At 40.9% G+C, this 14,915-nt stretch overlaps 1 long non-coding RNA gene across 1 annotated transcript; it reads left to right on the plus strand.

Moving 5' to 3' along the window:
* Positions 1-9,458: 9,458 nt before the first annotated feature.
* LOC136965547 (uncharacterized) lies at positions 9,459-9,981 on the plus strand. The gene is made up of 3 exons (XR_010879313.1): positions 9,459-9,550; positions 9,689-9,754; positions 9,869-9,981. It is a non-coding gene; the product is annotated as an uncharacterized lncRNA (long non-coding RNA).
* Positions 9,982-14,915: the final 4,934 nt, after the last annotated feature.

Here is a 14,915-nt window from a genome sequence, read left to right on the forward strand (position 1 = left end):
CTGTCTGCTCTGATTGGCTAGAACTGGAGCTACTAAGGGGAGGGTGAGGGTGGGGGACTGAGGGCTTTTTCTATAGCAGTGGAGGATAGCATGGGGAAATAAGGAAAGGAGGGGGGAAGTTAGATTGAGAGAGAGACAAGCAATAGGCAGTGATTGGTCAGTCTTCTCCCTCCTTACCGCAAGAGCGGCTGGCACGTCAGTCACGTTGTCACAGCACCCCAGGGGAGGACGTGCAGGAGGGCAGGGCACTCACATGATGATGTCATCCCTCTCTTCACTGCATCATCTAATTGTGAGGCTGACCCTCATGTTCTAGCATCAGATAGTAACAGATGAGTGATTAAAGGGCATTTTAACACAATCACATATCAGACCTTCACCCATAGTTCCACTTGTATTATGATTTGGTTACATATCGTAAAATATATTTTACATACTGGTTACTTTTGATGCACACTCTCTCTGTAATGGATACACATTTTTTGAAAAGCTCAATTATATGAATTAGTAAAAAAACTGACAGAAAAGTGATTTGTTTTCTGCTTGTGGGGATGTTAATAAAACCATGTACATGTGATGTATTTTGAGAATGTCATAACAGTAGATTTTTGTAGCTGACAAAATCAAATATAGTAGTACAGCTTTTGAAGCTGGCTTGGATGTTTTTAGGATGTGAATGTGAATAGTTAAGTAACAGCAGGCATTGTTAGTGGCTTGAATGTGAAATAAATGGGTATGGAAATCTATTTTGTACAACTCTTGATTGAGGACCTCAGATGATTAAAAGTGATGCTGTAGTCCATTAAATAGACTCCTGTCTGTGGACATGGACAACCAGTAAGGCCTTGAAATACATTCTTCCCTATATCACAGACATTTTGGTAAATTTGTAAAGACAAAGACACTTTTTTCATTCTGGTCTTGATCTGCAGACAAAAAAACAATATATAAAAATAAAACATACATTTACAAATGGAATGCTGATGAGGTTTGAAGCAGTACATTTTACAGTAAGATGACTACTCTGTCAGCAACAAGTTCAAAGCCCCCCTCTCTTTAGTATGTCACTGTTACGCTCCATGTTTGCTGAACCAAGCCTGCTGACTCAATGACACACAAAGCATCTGACGCCCATTTTTTCCTTGTCCATGAGGAAGGAGAGGCTCCCTTCCCCCTCTTTGTCCCTTAATCATACCCCGTCTCTGTCGTAATCCCACAGGCTGTGTGTGAGGCAAAATAAGGGTTTCACTTGCTCTGCGACTCTCAGCTTGTGAGAGACAGAAAGTTATTGGATTGGCCCCCCTCTCTCTCTCCTCTAAAAAGGCTGCCTGGTGTCATGGCTGCTCCAAGGTGACTTTGTCCCTGTGTTGACTGAAAGGCTGGGAGAGAATAGTGCTATTTCAATTGATTGCAGTTTTACGATGGAATGTAATTGTATGATATAACTAGAGAGGGTACAATTTATGTGGATATTGTGGGGTGGGGTGTGCTATGGGTCAGATTTTAACTTCAATTTTAAAACTGATATTTCTGTATATTTTACATTTACATTTAGTCATTTAGCAGACGCTCTTATCCAGAGCGACTTACAGTAAGTACAGGGACATTCTTCCCCGAGGCAAGTAGGGTGAAGTGACTTGCCCAAGGACACAACGTCATTTGGCACGGCTGGGAATCGAACTGGCAACCTTCAGATTACTAGCCCGACTCCCTCACCGCTCAGCCATCTGACTCCCTGTTCTGAGTACTTATATGTCATGTTATTGCCTTGTTCTGAGTACTTATATGTCATGTTATTCCAATTTGCTTTGCGTTGTCTTGTCCTTAGAATTTCAATGCCCAGTCTGACCCTGTGTTGGTCTGTGCATCTGACAATAAAAGACTTGAACTTGAAACTCTGTTTCGTTTTTATTATGTACACCCATACGTAATTGAAAATTACAATAAAATACACTTGCACATTGCCTTACATTGAGGAATGTTGGCAGTGAAACCAAATTGCACACAATACTGAGGCAACGCAATCGCAGCGCAAGGGAAGTTCACAAAGCTCCAAGCCAGACAGCCTGATATTACTGCATTTATTTGTCTCTGCAACCATTTTTATATCATACAGTATTGCAATTGTGACCACCAACTTCATACTAATGTATAACCAACAATGTATTTGATAGTAGCTTGCATGAGCATCCTTAGACCTACTTTACTTCTGTATTAGCTAGTTGTTACAATTGTTATCATAATTTCCCATCGGAGATTCAAGCCAGCAGACTTTAATTTTGGAAACCAGACGCTGATTGAGCCAAACCAGGCGTTCATTTCGTGTAGTTTGCTAGACACGTCTCAAAAATGAAGACAAAATTTACCTGTGTAAATGGCAACGTGTCACGTGACACGTTAAAGCACGCGTTTATTTAGACGCGTGTTTTGAACGTGTTGTAAGGCTGGGTGTCAAACCTGCCCCCACCTCTCATATGCTAAAGTCTGGAGTTTCTGGACGGTCTCAACTTGATGGCCCTCACACCCCATTCAAGATTTGGTCTGATTGGTTGGTCTTGTGTATAAAGGGAATTGTAATGCATTGTTCTGTGGATTCTTCAGCTCCTGAGACTTTCTCCTCAGTTCTGCTTTGTCCTACTGTCCTACTCCTTGCTCACCTCTTGCTTTCTCTCTGATTTACAATGATCATGGTAGAGTAGGTAAGATTTAAAGCTTTCATATTGTAACATGTTTGCCTTGTAATTGATTTCATTCATTTGCAATGTTATTAAATGCGTATTTCATTTAACCGTACTCTGACCATTCTTGCTCTGATTTAACCCATAGAGTCAAATACCTGGAATTCTATTTGTATTCACATTATTTGGTTCATGCTAATACACTGTTCAGTTTCCCATCTTCCTTTAAACCATAGGGGAATTCGTTTTGGTTGTTTGGCCAATATTTAACCCCCTACAGTTTTGGTGACCCCGACTACGTGATATGTTTCGAGCAATTCAGTTACAGTTTGGTATACCGGCGTTTCAAACCATGGTGCGGTGAATAGCATTTACAAATGTACATTAATTGTGTTGTGCCTGGTTCTGTTGGTAGAAGCCTATTACTAGTTTCTGATATTAGCTCCTGCATGAAAAGAACAAAAAATGGAATGGGAAACTGAAGTTAACAAATTACTTAACCCTTGTGCTGCCTTCGGGTCACATGACCCAAAGGTTCATAACGAACCATCGTTGTGTTTACCCAATTTTACCCAATACAAAAACAAATAAAATAATTTTATTTTGACCATCGCAATGTGGGGGGTCTGAGACAGCCCAATGGTTAAAAGAAAATGCTTCACTTTGTTTTTGTATGCAGTAAAGTTGTCGCAATACGACGGTGGGTCACAATGACTGATGGGTCAGAATGACCCGAAGATAACACAAGGGTTAACCTATGGGAAGAAGTTAGCGTTAACCGAACGTTATCTGAATTGAGCAAGAAAGACAAGAACGGTCTTAAAACTGATTTTACGCTGGGAGAAATAATTGAACATTGGCGAACTGTAGGAGTCCATAAAAAGAAAGCAGAAAAGAAACAAACATTCAAGATTAGTGTACATTTAATTGGCAAATGTCTTCTCAACTCTGTCCTCAAAGCAGCGACCCCTTTTTGTGCCACAAGGCAATACACCGCTAACAAAGACAGTGAAGAGACCAGCCATGCTGGCTCACATTCTACTGAGTGTTCAGACACAGACAGTGGAATTGTTGTGCAAATCCCCAAACTACGTTCTACAAAGAACCGTCGTGCTCCTGATCCGCCACGCATTGCTGACATAAAAATGGCGACAGAGGTAAAACCCAAGCCCCAGCAGCCCCCTCATATACAGTGTAACTTCTGTAAAAGACAAGGACACACCGAAATGCGATGTTGGGATCTTGGTAGAAATATGCCTATTCAACCCACACGCTTGTTTTATGCTAACAACAAAGTTAGATTTTGTCATGCTTGTCTAAGAAGTGGTCACACTGAGTCCAAATGTTGGGATCTGGGAAAGGGTAGGCCTCCCCCATTGTTCATGCAGCATAAGCTGAGCCTTTATCAAGACAAACAAACCTTGAACTTTTTAACGTGATTACATGCAATTCCAACTATCTTTTACATTACTTAATTCAGGTCCAAATTGTGATATTGCTTCATTCCTACTGTATTACCCCTGTGTTTAGTCTTTGTTGTAGTTCAAAGATTCGTTGGGGACAGTTTATTTGTTGCTGCTCCAGTTACATTTAGTCATTTAGCAGCAGACGCTCTTATCCAGAGCGACTTACAGTAAGTACAGGGACATTCCACCGAGGCAAGTAGGGTGAAGTGTCTTTCCCAAGGACACAACCGTCAGTTGGCATGACCGGGAATCAAACTGGCAACCTTCGGATTACTAGCCCGATTCCCTCACCGCTCAGCCAACTGACTCCCAGTTCCTTTAGCTGCATATGCATAGTGCATATGGTTTGTCCATCCATGAGTTTTGTGTGGATGAGTATTGGGTATTGTGGATCAGTATGTACCTTTGTGTGTTTTATAGAGTTGGTGGTAAATGTTCTAGGTTTTAGCTAAACTCACAATGGTTCCTGACCTGTAAATGTAGATTGGTATAACTTGTATTTTATTTTATTATTGCTGTGTAATTTATGTTTTGTTTATTTTGGACCCAAGAACACTGTTTTGCTTTAATTGTCATTTTCATCTATGCTAGATGATATGTTTGTGTAACTCTCATCTATCAAAAGGGAGGACTGTTCACCTATTTTTTCCATTTGAGTTTTAGGACACTGTCTCACTACTTTCCATTTGTATCCAATCCGACTCTCTCAGACCCCAGACCACTCCAAACGTCACTCCAAACTTTACAATTTTCATTGTTAACCAAGTGCTGTGCTCCAATTGTGTTCTGCTGTAACAGGACAATAACTTAAGTAGCAGGAATATGCTAACCAAGGGCACGTCTGCATGCCAATACAAAGGTTCTTCCAAGTGATCCTCTGAGCAATAGCCATGATCCAAAAGTGATCCTCTGAGCAAACAGCCATGACCATTAGAATCTCAATGCTGACCTGTCTGCAATCAAGTTCCTTCTTCCTATGGGTGCAGGTTATCACACGATGAACACTGCAGCTTTTGCCTGTGCTTTTGTGTCCAAGAGGGAGGATTGTAAGGCTGGGTGTCAAACCTGCCCCCACCTGTCATATGCTAAAGTCTGGAGTTTCTGGACGGTCTCAACTTGATGGCCCTCACACCCCATTCAAGATTTGGTCTGATTGGTTGGTCTTGTGTATAAAGGGAATTGTAATGCATTGTTCTGTGGATTCTTCATCTCCTGAGACTTTCTCCTCAGTTCTGCTTTGTCCTACTGTCCTACTCCTTGCTCACCTCTTGCTTTCTCTCTGATTTACAATGATCATGGTAGAGTAGGTAAGATTTAAAGCTTTCATATTGTAACATGTTTGCCTTGTAATTGATTTCATTCATTTGCAATGTTATTAAATGCGTATTTCATTTAACCGTACTTTGACCATTCTTGCTCTGATTTAACCCATAGAGTCAAATACCTGGAATTCTATTTGTATTGGCATTATTTGGTTCATGCTAATACACTGTTCAGTTTCCCATTTTCCTTTAAACTATAGGGGAATTCGTTTTGGTTGTTTGGCCAATATTTACCCCCCCACAGTGTCACGTGACACAGTTCAATTTGAGGCGAAAAAGACGTCGTCTTTGTATGCAAAGTCGGCGTTAATTACGCATGGTTGACACACGGGGCGTCTTAATACTTGCCCACTAGGCCTTCTATATGAAGCTGGGAAAACACGTCTCTGACTCCTGGTCCATCAGCACTGGATCCCCAACACCAACAGCTACACCTCCAGTCACCAGTCTGTCAAACTCCTGAAGTTTGCGGATGACACCACCCTCATTGAGTAGCATGTACCTGCAGAGTCGGAGACCCCGGAGAGCCGGAGAGCTGCAGTTTCAGGACCGCAGTTCTAGGACCCTCGTTTTATCTGACAGCGCCACGTAGCGAATTGGATAAACATGGACCGGAACAAGATAATCAATATTTTCCTGCAGTAGTGAATATTGTAGGATTACGGCTCAGAACAAGATGGACTAGAATCAGAGTGTAAGTAGCTAATGTGAATCGCGTATGGTTATGTATAAAACAATTCTGGTGTCTTGAATTGGACAATAAAGTTAACGTTAGCTAGCTAACTTCAACGTTGCTGTCGAAATAATTTCACGACACCGGAGTGGTTTTCAACATAGATATATATAAAGTAGGGATGGGAAGATTCACCGATTCGCATCGATGCATCGGCATAAAAGCTCACGATGCGATGGCCCCGATCAAAAAAGTGTGCACCGGATACAATGTGGGATGAATCGCGATGCATCGTTTCTAACATTTTTGCATCGGTATAATCCGATGTATTTATATAGAATCGTGTGTAGTCGAACACCATTTAGTATTTAGAAATGTGACCAATGATTTGTGACCAATAATTTTATATTTAGATAGATTCCTTCTCTCGCGCTCTCATCTCCACTGCTGTCAGTGGCCGATTCTCGTCAAGTAGTGATGGGCAAATCGAGGCTTTTCGAAACACCGATTCAATTGAAACATTGGAGTCGGGGCCTTTGAAACGCTCGAAACCTTTACTCAACAGCGACATCTGCTGGCAGCTACGAGTATCATTTTATACCCCGACACGTCAGTCTTTTGGCAAGTACGAGACAGGTTTCGTTCAAGATCACGTCACAAAACGTTTCGAAACACTTTGACACGTGACCGGAAGTGTGTTTAAAACCCGTCTCGAAACGTTGTTCCGATGCAGAGTGTTGAATGTGTCGGGACAGTATCGACACCGCAGTACCGAGCAGACCATCACTATCGTCAAGTCTCTCGGCCAAGTTTCGCGCGAGTTGGAGGCGTGTTCGGGCGAGTGTTATCATGGCGAATTACACGTTCCTACAAATTGCAATAATTCCAAGGTTTGGCAACACTTCGGATTTTACAAGAAATATGGGCAATTTGACAAGACCCATGCAATTGGCAAGATATGTCGTGCTGCTATAAAGTACACAAGGAGCACGGCTAATTTGGGTAGTCACCTGAAGAGGCTACATGGTATTTGTGTGGAGACGTCTGCCTCCCCCTCGGATTCAGCTATGGCTACAGTCAGTGGCTAGCTCCACCGATACCCCTAGCAAGAATAGGAAGCTATTCTCCGAGAAACAAATCCCTGTTGTGTACAACAAAGTAAGACGAGAGATAGCTGAGTCATTGAGAAAAACCTTAAAGTAGGACGTACCTACCTCCCGGAAATGAGTCTCTGCAAGTTGGGATGTCTGCTTACGGCGGAGTCTAGAACGTCCGCACATGGCGGCCATCTTGCTACAGTCAAGTCGCTCACCCATAACATTGTGTTGTATATGTGCTTTTTAAATGACCATAGCTTGCTCAATTTTCAACCGATTTCGAAACGGTTTGGTTGGTTATCAACGTCAGAGATGTCGTTATGCCACTGCATACTTCTATTCTTAAAAAAAAAAAAAAAAACATAATTATTCATAAGCATACATGTAGCACCAACACAATGTTATGGGTGAACGAGTTGACTGTAGCAAGATGGCCGCCATGTGCGGACGTTCGACTCCGTTGGCCGGCAACGAGGACGAGACATCTACCCTTTATATATATCTATGGTTTTCAACGTCAAACAAACAAATTGATTAGCAAACATTCAGTAGTTATAGCTAGGGATGGGAAAACGATGCCTTGTGAAGCTTTGGTGGTTTCTTCCGGATTGTGCCGAACCAAAGAGCCGAACTATTGGCGCATTGAAATTGGAGAGCACAGTGACATCTAGTGGTCAGCTAAAATCATAGCAGCCATCTCAACTGAATGAGATGTACCAGTAGTTTCTGACGGTACTTCGCCTGTTAATTATTCAATGTCTTCATTTTTGTAAGGCTACGTGGTGGTCTAATATTCGTGTTCATTCATTAAAACCATACATGTGTATTTGAGAACTGTGTAATTTTCATACAATAAATATGTTTTACTGTGATGTTCAACTAGTCTACACCACACTTTGTAATGTTCAGCAAACAGTAAGGCGGTAGAATGCTTAAGTGTATGGAAGTATTAAATGACCGCTGATACAGAGTAGTAGCCTACACGACCACTCTGCTTATATAGCTGTCTCTTTCCTTACATTTGTGATATGTATTGTGAATCAGGGGAATACTTGTGGGGACAGTGGGGATGTGCTTGTGCAATATGAAAAGGCAGTGTACCATAACGGGGTTCGGGGGAATGTGTTTGTGCAACAGTCTGATTTGAGAACATTTATAAGTTCTTATTCAGGAACAGGATTTGTTCGACTGTACTGGGTTTCAGGCGGCTTCTCCTCTGGCTCACAATTTCTCCAGCCTTGGAGAAGATCCTCTCACAAGGCACTGAGGATGCTGGTGTGCACAGAAACTGCATGGCCACTTTAAATAACTGAGGGTAAAGGGCCTTGCGTGTGACCCAGTAGTCCAGAGGGTCCTCCGTCCTGGCCACATTTGGGGGATAACATATCAAAATGTTCCCATACTCTTGATCGCTTTCTTCCTCCGGTAGCATCCATATCGTCTTCTACTTTCTGCTCTTCTGCTAATATAACCTACTTCTCTTCTGCTGATGAACTATACTATTCTGCTAATGTAACCTACTTCTCGTCTGCTAATGATAATTCTCTAATCGTCTTCTAATAATAACTATGTACTCTACTAATGACTGTTTGCGCTTCTGCCAATGTAGTGTTCGCCTCCTATTAAGACGACAAGCACTGGTTTCTTTCCCTCTTTTAAGGTTTAGAAGTGCGCCACAACTTTGAACCAGTTCGTGACGTCTGAAGCATTGAACGTCATCAATCACGTGGCATCGTCATTTGACACAAGCTCCAAACCACTTTTTCGAAACTGTGCGTATTGGTTTTGCGACACAAGCATCGATGGTGCCATATGTCCCATCCCTAGTTATAGCACTAGCTAGCTACACACATAGCTTGCTTCAAAACGAACTGTAAATTGTTACTCTTTGTTTATTGAAACAGTGGGACGTAGCTTATGTGAATCAAGTATCGTTCAACATATTTAAGTTAGCTAAACGTTTAAAACAATTCTGGTACAATTATCTGTTCACGTATGATAATTCTATGGAAATTTAATGAAATACGAGCTTTTAGACTATTTGTTTTGTTATATTGAAACCATAGTGCGATTTTGGCAAGCCCATCTACTGTAGGTGTGTTATATGATAAAGCCAGCACATTAATAAAACTTAAAAAAATGATAAAAAGCAAGTGGATTTGATCTGTCAGCTAAATGAAATCTGCAGCCTACTGTCCTAAAAATTAACCATATCATTTTTGTAGGCCTTCATATACGGCCTGAGTATGCTGAGGAATCTGTCCCTGCAGGATGCAGAAAAGGTCTTCATCTCTGGACCAGTTTATCATTGGCGGTAAGTAGAGAATGTACATTTTCTGCGCAACGCCATACAACTTTATCATCTACTATTAATACTTTTATTATCGATCACTTTGTTAGTGTAACTGATATTTATGCTTACCTAGAAGTAATATTGTCTGTAATATTTCAGTGAAGTGGAGGAGTTTGATAGGGGGATATCTAAACAATTGCGCACAGAAGGGAGACCATTCAACTAGTAGTGCTGTTACAGACTTCACAATCTGGGATTTGAATATTGAAGGGTCAGGAAAAGTCAAATATCCATAATGTTTTTTTATATTTGTTTTCTTGCTTCTGTCTCTCATTGAAGGATGAAGTTGTATGGAGGTCGATATGGAGGTCTAGATGGAGTGATATGGAGGGGGGATGGAGTGATATGGAGGGGTGATTGTCATTGTTTGACAATTGTTCAAAATAAACAATCAATCTTGAATCTGCCCTGAGAGTCAACCTTGTGTCTTGCCTCTCTAACATTACACATTTGTGGTTGAGATTGAGCGACTCCAACAGCCATAGCAAATAGAATAGAATATAACTTCACTTTTCCAGAACTTTGTGGTGTCAGACACCAAAATGTAGCATGCACGTGCAGTATTTACAGGTATAAAGAAAGATGATGTGATCCACTGACGTGGTCAATGTTTTGAGTCATGTCCAATACAAAACATAATCTAGCATGCCCATTCACACCAAAGGAAGCATCCTCATGCAGCCCATCCATCCACCAAAAGAAAAGTTTTTTTTGTGATGATGACAGGAAATAAAATAAAGTATAACAGATTAGAGTTAAACTTGTATTTCCTCAGATAACTTTGATATTTATGTATAATAGAGCATAGAATAAAATAATGAAATGAATCACAGAATATTGCATAAGTATATTGACAGAACCCTGTGTGTGTGAGGAATTTAATTATCTGCAGTATGAATCAAGGATTCACTCATGTTTAGTAGTTGTATTCCCAACAGATGTGGTTACATTCTGTTAAAGGCACTAGAGATATTCCACAAACACAAGCCTAGCATGTGCTTGTAGTTTTTCCAGATTGGAGTGTATTATAGTGTATTATAGCAAAGTAAGGGCAGCATCATCGAGACTTCTACACTTCATGTAGGCAAACTGGAGTTGATCTGCCAGGTTCTGGACTGTCTCTTGTAGTTACAAAAGTATCAGACATTCAAAACTCTTCATCACCACTGATGTAAGAGCTACAGGTTGGAAGTCATTGGGAAGTCTGGGTCTGCTCTTCTTTGGAACAAGGCAGATGGCAGAGGTCTTCCACAGAGCTGGAGCTGTGTGTTCCTCCAAGGACCAGTTGAACAGTTCACAGAAGACAGGGCCAGTTGTTTGTAGCAGGTCTCTTGTTATTACTGATGTTATCAAGACATAATGCTTTGTTGACTTTGACTCTTTGGTGAAGTTAAGCCCATCAAAACAACTCTATAACGAGTTCAGAGTATCTGCAAATGCCACAATCCTTAAGGTTCATGTTGCAGGGTGTACATTGGTTCTCTGTAGTCCCAGAAAACGTTTTAAGGCCACTCCAGGCATCACACATCTGTCCACATTGATATATTTTCCACTTTTTCTTTAGGCTATTTTAGCTTCCTTAATTTGCTTACTTCATTTTATCAAATTACACTGGATCTTGACACCTATGGAAGATATACATATGCCAGAGTTTTCCTTGTTTCTTTCCTCTCGCAAACCATTCAAATATCTTGTTGCGATCTAGTGACACTGCCATTCGTGATCCAATTCGCTAGGTGGCACTGTCAGATAAAACGAGGGTCCTAGAACTGCGGTCCTAGAACTGCGGTCCTAGAACTGCGGTCCTGAAACTGCGGTCCTGAAACTGCAGCTCTCCGGGCTCTCCGGCACTGCAGGTTCATACTATTGCCCTCATTGGGCTCATCTCTGGTGGGGATGAGTCTGACTACAGGTGGGAAGTTGACAACATGGTGAGCTTGTGCAACCAGAACAACTTGGAGGTAAATTACAGTGAATATGGTTGTGGACATCAGGAAGAACACAGCCCCACTCAGCCCCATCACCATATGCAGCTCCCCAGTCAACACTTTGGAGTCCTTCCGCTTCCTGGGCACTATCCTCTCCCAGGACCTCAAGTGGGAACTGAACATCAGCTCCCTCACCAAGAAAGCAGAGGATGTACTTCCTGTGGCAGCTGAAGAAGTTCAACCTGCCAAAGACAATGATGGTGCACTTCTACGCCATCATTGAGTCCATCCTCACCTCCTCCATCAACATCTGGTACACTGCTGCCACTGCCAAGGACAAGAGCAGACTGCAGCATGTCATCCGCGCTGCCTAGAAGATGGCTGCCATCTCTCAAAGACCTGCACACCTCTAGGTCCCGAAGTGAGCAAGAAAGATTGTGTCCGACTCCTCCCACCCTGGACACACACTGTTCCAGCCACTCCCCTCCGGCAGGAGGCTGCGGTCCATCAGGACCAAAACCTCACACCATAAGAACAGTTTCTTTCCATCCACAGCTGGCCTCATCAACAAAGCTAAGGACTCCCAACTGTCATCTTACTGTTTTTATTATTTTATATCTTATTTTACATGTTATATTTAATATTTTACATTGTATAGTATTGTTTTGAATTATTTCGACTGTTGTACATTTTTACTTTTTATATTTAAGATTCTTATATGGTTTATCGTATGCACCTTCCTGCCACAGTAAATTCCTGGTTTGTGTAAAATTACTTGCCGAATAAAGCTGATTCTGATTCTGATGTCCTTGCCATTGTTACACACACATACTGTAGCATTACAGCAGGATTATAGACAGATTTAACTGCCGACTCTCCAAATCTGTTTTTGTTCCACTATTGCAATATGGCTACTGATGTTGGCCTGAGCATTACTTGTTTTTATTGGTAAATATAAAAGTAAAAATGTAGTATTATACATGATCTTTTCTAGTAAATATCAGTATACCCCCCAAAAATGTGTCTCAAAAGAAAAAAAGCCCATATCATTGCACATAATAGTGTAATGGAGGCTAAGTATGTTCTTCGGTAGACTGATCAACAGAGTACTCTGTTCCGTGCTTTGATATTCGAATAAAGAATTTTTATCAATCCGGCAGTCATATCAATCCAGGTATACAGTGTCGTCGGAAGACTTCCTTTACAAATCCTAATGAGAAAGCCTCTCACACATCACACATTTGATCTCATTTGTGTAATATAAAAACTTAAAATAAAGTAAAGTAGTACAAACGTATGTGCATTCAGCAATTGAGGGAACAGAGGGAGTACAGAGGTGATGGGTTTTAAAAGTAACTTTAAACTAGGCTTTACCTCTTTCAATTTAACTAATACCTTTATCAAATAAAGTTTTGTAACAACACCTACAATGGATCTTAGAAGTCTTCTTTACCCCTTTAAGTTTTGACTTGTTCTCAGAATGTGTGGGAATGAGAATGTCAAGAGCGGGAACATCTCATCTCTCTGATGTGTTTTGAGAAACTATGGGGAGAGGCTAGGGGAGAGTATTCTATGAAAGATTTCAGTTCACTTCACAAATTTGAGAGCAAGACACACACAAAACACTAGGGGGAAGTATATAACAGTCTTATTTAGATTAAACATGAATTCCTGTGTTGCATACAGTATTTGTTAGAAGAAAATATAATATGAAATCATAGATGTCAATGCTATCAAATTCACATTAGAGGTGCTTTCCAAGTTAATTGCACATCCATTCAATTGTTAGCAGACATGGTTTGGCTTCCTAAAATGACGTTGTTGGTTACTGGAAATAGTTACTGTAGCCATGATTAACACCTTTTTTTTCTACCATAAGAAAAAAACATAATCTAATTCAATTGTAGCAGATAACAATTACAAAGCTGCCCTTCAAAACTTCCAAACCCAGGCCTCAATCTTCATCTTAGGACTCAAAAACATGTTCTATGCACACCTCCTGAATCCAACACTATTACTTTTCCATCAGTGCCATAGACAAGTAAGCAATGGTGTGGTGAGGTAGTAGTACAACTGAAGAGTGGAGGTTAATAATAAAACTCAGTTTTATTTGTACTTATATATGACTGTGGTCAAGACAGACCCTCTTGGCATATGCTCTACTGCGATGACACAAACTATACAATGTGAACCTATTATTAAGCAGACCAAGCATCAAAGCTGTCTTTAGTTTCTATGGAAAGTGTTCAGTGGTGCATTTAAGCTTGCCAAACCAAGATACGGTCAGCGCCATGTAAAGCGCCACGGTAAACATATACGTTTTAAATGGAAAAAAATAGAAAATGTAGAAAATGTACAACAGAATCTAAATAATTCTAACCACTACTATACAATGTAAAAAGTAATAATATAAGATACAAAAAAGAGTGCACTGTGATTGGTGCATTGTGCAATGTGCAATAAAGTGACAGGTGGACTTTATTACAGTGTTAGTGGCAGTTGGGAGTTCTGGGACTTGTTGATGAGGCAGGGTTCAGATAATCGTAATGTCTATGTTAATAATAGGTTGAAGTAAGCAAAAAATGGGGTGCCAGTTTTCCCAATTCAGATTTGTTTCAAACTAAAAAGTTTTTATAGAAAAGCTAGTATTTTGAACCAGGTTTGAGGACAGAAAAAAATTGAGGGAAGAGAGTTTGGGATATTTTGACTGGAGTGATCAGAATGAAATCACCGGAAGAAGCCGATGGTGCCAAAATGGAAATGCAATACCACCAAGATCCCCCGGGGCCTTTGCTTCAAGCCGAGGAGCGAGGTGTGGTGGAAACATTTTGACTGTCTTTTGCACTGTGGTAGCCTATAGTGTTATGATAAATTGTTGTCCTCTTAAAGATAGTGATGTCACGCTCGAAGCCGTGCTCACGAAGCGGTATCGACCTTTCGAAGCAATGGGTACCGATACATTTTGACTAAAATGACTAATACAAACGTGTCAAGCGTGGCTTCAAATGGCAAAAAACACATGATCACCTGTCGAAGCTTTAGACATCACACTAGCAGTTGACAGTAGGTGTGTTCGACTTCATGCAGCGCCGGCGGCGCCGACAGCCGTCTGCAGGCGACGCCGGCGCTGCATGAAGTCAAACGCACCTAAAGTCGTGGTACAGCAGGGGTGGGCAATTTGTTTTTACAAAGGGCCACATTAGAAACCTGAAATGTGTTCTGCATCAGCGATAACTTGAACTTAATTCTTCTCATCATTAATTTTCTCCCATTGTAAAAAGCAATTGATTAGCTGCTACTGGTTATCGGAAGAATAAGGATATTCTCTAAATATTTATAAATATATGAAATTGTGGTGTAGGTCAAATAGGAAAAGACTACAGAAGAAATGAACAGTG

The sequence above is a fragment of the Osmerus mordax genome, chromosome 21 (assembly GCF_038355195.1).
Source record: "Osmerus mordax isolate fOsmMor3 chromosome 21, fOsmMor3.pri, whole genome shotgun sequence".
Taxonomy (NCBI): Eukaryota; Metazoa; Chordata; class Actinopteri; order Osmeriformes; family Osmeridae; genus Osmerus; species Osmerus mordax.